This window comes from Hemitrygon akajei, chromosome 17, assembly GCF_048418815.1.
Source record: "Hemitrygon akajei chromosome 17, sHemAka1.3, whole genome shotgun sequence".
In the NCBI taxonomy this organism is placed as follows: domain Eukaryota; kingdom Metazoa; phylum Chordata; class Chondrichthyes; order Myliobatiformes; family Dasyatidae; genus Hemitrygon; species Hemitrygon akajei.
The window spans coordinates 38,518,012-38,525,295 of NC_133140.1; positions in this window are offsets into that span (position 1 = coordinate 38,518,012).

The following is a 7,284-nucleotide window of genomic DNA, read 5'->3' on the forward strand; positions in this document are numbered from 1 at the left end:
AAACAAGAAATCCAAAAGAACCTATTTTTTAAAATCCAACAAACAGCTAACGTGAAGAGAGAGAGGAGAGAAAAACAAACCGTGCAAGCAATAAAAGCAAACAGCATTCAGGGCAAAAAGTGAGTCCTTAGACAAGAAGCCTGGAAGCAAGCAGGCCCGCAGCCTCAGCCTCAACTAATCACACAGCAGAGCAAAATGTCATGGAGCCTGCTTACACAAAGCTCGAAGCAGCCAGAGCAGGCCAACAGCCTCAACCTCATTGCAGCAAAGAGCAGAGCAAATGTCACGGATCAGTGACCCTTGCCTCTGGCCCCTACACCCGGCCTTTTCAATCCATCTGGCCTGGCGTTTAAATCATCCAAACACCAGGTGGCTCCTCGCTCTAAGACCTGGACTCTGTCGCAACAATACACTCTGGGCCTGGACTCCAATGCTATGTTTCAGCCCATACCTGACCTTTCCAAATCGGCCTGGTGCTTAGCTCAGCCAAACCTCACCCTCGGTTTAGAGAGGCATGTTCCGAAACTCCTCCATTCCGACTTTTCTCTGCTTCACATGACCCAAATCCATCTCGAATTTGCTTCAACCTCGCTCTGACCACTTCTTCTCGAATATGCCTCGACCTCGCTCATTCCCACACACATCAACTCTCGAGTCAGCCTGGCCTTCGCTGGTCTTTTCATTGTTCATGCCTTGGGGTGAAAGGATCTAACCCAAGAAGAAAACACTGGAGTATGGAAGTGGCAGTTTTTCTAATTTGCAGTACAGTTGGTTTACGAGGAGATGCTTAAAGACTGAATAGACATAACAGATGTGGGTCTTGGGGATTCTTGGAGAAGATGAGGGTGTCGTCAAGGTAGATGACCACATACCTGTTTCAAAATTTCAAAGGTACATTTAATGTCAGAGAAATGTATACAATATACATCCTGAAATGCTTTTTCTTCACAACTATCCACGAAAACAGAGGAGTGTCCCCAAGGAATGAATGACAGTTAAATGTTAGAACCTCAAAGTCTCCCCCATCTCCCCTCCCTCCCTCCCTCGCATAAGCGGCAGCAAGAAATGATTCCCCTCCCCCCACCAGCAAAAAAAATGCATCGCCACCAACCACCAAGTACTCAAGCATGTAGCAAAGCAATAGCAAAGACACAGACGTGCAGTACCCCAGAGACTGCTCGATCACCCGGTATTCAACATACCGCAGGCTCTCTCTCTCCCTAATAAGGGAGAAAGAAGTGTCTCCGTTTCACCGCAAGAGGGGAGACGTAACAAACAACTCACTGGTTTACGATGTTAGAAGTCCGTTGCGTCACTGTTTCAGAGGTCTGTGCCCAAATGGGCACACAGCCATAGAACTTCTGGTTGAATGAAACTGTTGTAGCACTTTGCCAATGTAGTCATTCATGACTTGAGTCTCAGGAAGGGAGAGGGGGATCATACGTCCTCGAGGAGGGGCGGTGCCTGGGAAGAGGTCAATTGAGCCATTGTGTGGTCTGGAGGTGGTAGGGTGCTGGCTTCCTTTTTACTGAAGGCGATAGCTAAGTTGTGGTATTTCTTCAGGAGTTTGGTGTGGTCGAGGGTGTCCTCTGTCTCTACAGATTTATGGGGTGAAGTCACCTGAGCTTTTAGGCAGCTGTTCAGGCAGGTGGCATCTCAACGCAGCAGTGGCCCGGATGACCAGGTGAAGCGAGGGTCATGTGTGGAGAGCCGGGGTGGCCCAAAGTGAGAGGAGTGCTGGGAGAATCAGTAAAGAGGAATTGGATTGATTCATGGTACCTTCTGATGCTCACGTGCACAGGTCGTGTGCACGGTCTGACCACCCCAGACCCCAAGGGACATCCACCAATGGCCATGATGTAGACAGGCTCAATGGGGAGTCCAAGCTGCATACGTAGAGTCTAGTCCAGGAAGTCACCTGCTGATCTAGAATGCAATAGAGCCTCCAGTGCTCATAGAGCCCTTGAGATGTGGAAGAGTACAGAGAGAGAGAGAACTGGGCTCTGATGCTGAAACAGGGGGTCTGGGTGAGCTTACCTTCATCTCTATAGGGTGGTGCCATTCTTCCGGGCACAGTGGGCATTTGACGCGGGGGCGATCAGCTGCTTTGCAGTAAGCACACAAGTTGTTCCTCCACCAAAGCTCACACTCTTGGAGGGGTTAAGAGAGCTGTCCCTAACTGCATTGGTTCTGGCGATACTGCCAAAGAGGGGTCCAGCAGCCTGAACTGGTTCTGGCAATGGAACCGGGGCTCTGGCTGGTGATCTGGAGGGGCGTTCCATAAGATGCTTGTCAATACAGAGGGCCAGAGTGAAGAGGCTATCGAGGTCGGTGGGCACCTCCCGGGTTCACAGCTTGTCTTTCAAACACTGAGAGGGGCTGTGATGTTAATGGGCCAGCAACGCTTCTACATTCCAGATGCACTCTGGCACGAGGGTCCAGAACTCTACAGCGTCGTCCAGCATCAAGAGAGAGCAGGTCAAAAGCACGCAACATCGTAGCAGCAAATTCCTCCTATCTATTGCAGATGGTAGTTTTATTGTCCCAGTTAGCGGTGGCTGACGTTGGAGCTCACCCACTCTAGAGGGATATGCCAAAGGCAAATTTGACTTGGTCCTTCCATAAAATCCAGAGATGGCCACAGCTCAAAGTGCAAGATGCACTGGGACAGGGAAGCTGTGGCATCAGGCTGGAATCCGTCGAAGCGTTCGGCCACCAGAATCCAGGGTTCTGAGCGAGGAAGTTGACTGGTGTGGGATGGCTGTAACGAGACGGAGAGTTGGTTGAGATTAGAGAGCAGATGGTCAATGGCTTCCTGCTGCATCAGGATCATTCACTTGTTAAGTTGGAAGACTTCCTTTAGTGCACAAACTCTGCTGGGTCAATTGCTCATCAACTCATCCAGTCAGGAAATGTAGAGGAGGCTTGACCCAAGCACAGAGCAGTGGAGGCAATTTAGCGGTGAGCAATCACTTTAATCATCGACTGCAAAATAACAAACCATGAAGGACCACAGAACAAGAGTGAATGGATACCTAACACAACAAGGTAACTTAAGGCTAGGGGCAGCTGGCTGGTTCAATGGATGAACAAAAATTGTGGATGAGAGCAGGGTTTAAATAGGCTGCAGGTGATGCGTTGGAAATGAGTGGCTCGTGATTCCTCTTAGCTGGGTGGAGACTGGGAAGAGACTGGGAAACTGGGTCTTCCACTGCAGGCCTGACAGACACATTATCCACCTTCATATCATTGATTCAACCACTGTAGCCATTACCAGTTCGGGAATTAATATCACTGGTAGCGATTTTTAATCTAAAGAATCTACTGAGTAGAAACTGATGAGTTTATTAATTCCAAACGACATCCCAAATGCTTCCTTCTGAATTTTCATGCTGCAGTGCTGCCTGTTTTTCTGATGTAAGGCGAAAGAAATGCTTTTAATTGATTTGTTCAGAAAATGTGGGTGTTACCAACAATGCTGGTTGATATTTATTGTCCCACACCAGACACCTCTGAACTAAGGAGGAATCCACGACTTTGGTGAGTCTGGACTCACATGAAAGCCAGACCAGGTTAGGTTGGAAATTTCCTATCCTTCAGGAGCAGGTGTGAACCGTTCCACAGTTACTATTTGTGAAATGAGCTTTATTTTTAATTTATGTTTTTTTTATTTTATCACTGGTATTTAAATTCTTCAGGTGCTGTGGAGTTACTCAAATTCATTTTGTGTTAATGAAGCAGATCTCTGGACACTGATCCGGTAACGTAATCACTCTTGTCATAAACCAGAGGTTCTACAGATGCTGGTAGTCCTGAACATCTGTTTCCACTCAGCAGATTTTTTACAGAAAATGCTGAAGGAACTCAGCAGGTCAGGATGCACTGCTTGCAAGATTTTATCCAACGTGCCCTGAAAATTCTCAGGCAAAGACTTCACTGTAAAGGGGGACACCATGTATGATATATGAATATGCCTACCCTGCTATTCCACACCCTCACTTCGGGAAGTCTGATCACCTGGCTGTACTTCTACTCCCTGAGTATAGGCAGAGACTGAAGACTGCAGCACCAGCAGTGAGCACAAGGGAAGCACAGGAGCGCCTACAGGACTGCTTTGAATCAGTGGACTGGACTGTATTCAGGTATTCATCTTTGAACCCGGATGAGTATGCTGCAGTTGTAACTGACTTCATTAAAACCTGTGTGGATGAGTGTGTGCTCACAAAGACTTACTGTACATTCCCAAACTAAAAGCCATGGATGAACCAGGAGGTATATCGTCTGCTGAAGGCTAGATCTGTGGCATTCAAGTCTGTCGACCCAGGCCTGTACGAGAAAACCAGGTATGATTTGCGGAGGGCTATTTAAAGGGCAAAGAGACAATTTCGAATGAAGTTGGAGGTGACATCGGATGCACGGCAACTCTGGCAGGGTTTGCAAGATATTACTTCCTACAAAGCGAAACGCAATAGTATGAATGGCAGCGATGCTTCACTACCAGATGAACTCAACACCTTCCATGCCGGCTTTGAAAGGGAGAACACAATTACAGCTGTGAAGATCCCTGCTGCACCTGATGACCCTGTGATCTCTGTCTCAGAGGCCGATGTTAGGCTGTCTTTAAAGAGAGTGAACCCTCGCAAGGCGTAAGGTCCCAATGGAGTGCCTGATAAGACTCTGAAAACCTGTGCCAACCAACTAGAGGGAAAATTCAAGGACATTTTCAAACTTGCACTGCTACGGGCGGAAGTTCCCACTTGCTTCAAAAAGGCAACAATTATATCAGTGCCTAAGAAGAATAATGTGGGCTGCCTTAATGACTATTGTCCAGTAGCATTCACATTGACAGTGATGAAATACTTTGAGAGGTTGATTATGACTAGACTGAACTCCTGCCTCAGCAAGGACCTGGACCCACTGCAATTTGCCTGTTGCCACAATAGGTCAATGGCAGACGCAATCTCAATGGCTCTCCACGTGGCTTTAGACCACCTGGATAATACAAACCCCTCTGTCAGGATGTTGGTCATCGACTATAGCTCAGCATTTAATACCATCATTCCCACAATCCTGATTGAGAAGTTGCAGAACCTGGGCCTCTGTACCTCCCTTTGCAATTGGATCCTTGACTTCCTAACTGGAAGACCACTGTCTGTGCGGATTGTTGATAACATATCCTTTAGCTGACATTCAACACTGGCACAACTCAGGGGTGTGTGCTTAGCCCACTGCTCTGCTCTCTATATACACATGGCTGTGTGGCTAGGCATAGCTCAAATACCATCTATAAATTTGCTGACGATGCAACCATTGTTGGTAGAATTTCAGGTGGTGACGAGAGGGTGTACAGGAGTGAGATATGCCAACTAGTGGAGTGGTGCCGCAGCAACAACCTGGCACTCAATGTCAGTAAGACGAAAGAGCTGATTGTGGAATTCAGGAAGGGTAAGAAGAAGGAACACATACCAATCCTCATAGAGGGATCAGAAGTAGAGAGAGTGAGCAGCTTAAAGTTCCTGGGTGTCAAAATCTCTGAGAATCTAACCTGGTCCCAACATATCAATGTAGTTATAAAGAAGGCAAGGCAGTGGCTATACTTAATTAGAAGTTTGAAGAGATTTGGTATATCAACAAATACACTCAAAAACTTCTATAGTTATACTGTGAAGAGCATTCTGACAGGCTGCATCACTGTCTGGTATGGAGGGGATACTGCACAGGACCGAAAGAAGCTGCAGAAGGTTGTAAATCTAGTCAACTCCATCTTGGATACTAGCCTACAAAGTACCCAGGACATCTTCAGGAAGCGGTGTCTCAGAAAGGCAGCGTCCATTATTAAGGACCTCTAGCACCCAGGGCATGCCCTTTTCTCATTGTTACCATCAGGTAGGAGGTACAGAAGCCTGAAGGCACACAGTCAGCGATTCAGGAACAGCTTCTTCCTCTACGCCATCAAGTTCCTAAATGGGCATTGAATCTTTGGACACTACCTCACTTTCCTTAATATAAAGTGTCTCTGTTTTTGCACATTTTTAAAATCTATTCAATATATGTAATTGATTTACCTGTTTTTTTATTATTTTTTATTTTATTAATTATTATTATTTTTTCTTTTCTATATTACATATTGCACTGAACTTCTGCTGCAAAGTTAACAAATTTCACATCACATGCTGGTGATAATAAACCTGATTCTGACACAGGAGAGATTCAATTTATGCAATTTATGCATCCCTTTGATCCTGGCAATTTCCTGCACAAGTCTCACCAAATTGGAAACACATAACCCTTGTTGGTTTTCATAAGCAAACACAACTTTGTCCATCCAGTTCTTTCTCAACGACTCTTTAGAAAATATGGGACTGATCTGAGATTACAATAGGCCAGGTTTTCACCTGTTTTTTTAAAAATACGCACATGAAAACCTGTTATACCGGTGGAGCTGTTCCTGAACATGTCATCACACCTGCCCAATAATATGCTAAGATATGACTTTAATCATGAATGCTACAAAATATGTTTCCAGTCTAGTCTGAGTTAGTGCTTAGCCATGAAACTTTACTTGTTTTCATAGTTGTTTGCACTTACAATCCTTTCAACCCCACTGTGGATTCCATTTGTCCCAATTCCTGTACAGCAGAGTTGACTTCCAGTTTAATAATGCTTTCCATCAAATTTAACATAGTGAAAATGCTGGAGCAAGTCATTACTAAACAGTCTGTAATAATATCAGTTCAGACGTCATCGCTCTGATCGTTAAACAACCCTTTGCTCAAACATTCTGTCAGTTTGCATCGATACTCATTTTTGTACAGATTCTGGATAATCCAGTTTATTGTGGTTAGAAAGGTGTTCTGAAATATGACATCCTCCTGTCTGTTGTTGTTTCAGAATTGCACAATTCTTTTATTTTACTTGTCTTAGACTTGAATCAGCAGGCTGAAGAAATGTGATCTTTCTTTTGACAACTTGAACAACTTGTCTATTTAACTGACAGCAATGATAGCAAACAATTGAAATGGGGGCTGTAGCACTATTCAAACTTTCTTTATAGCCTTGGACCTTGCTGCGTCACTCCAACTGTGAATTATGGATTAGAATTCACCTTGGGTAAACAACATTCTCCAACATTCTTGGACACCAATTTCATTGAAACATCAATTTTACTTGCAGGTTCAAATCCATGTTTTCCCTATCCCCACCCTTTAATGAATAGTTTCATGGGCAAGTCTAAAAGAAAACCTATTAGACAAGGTACAATCCTTCATCTTCAAGGATACTGCC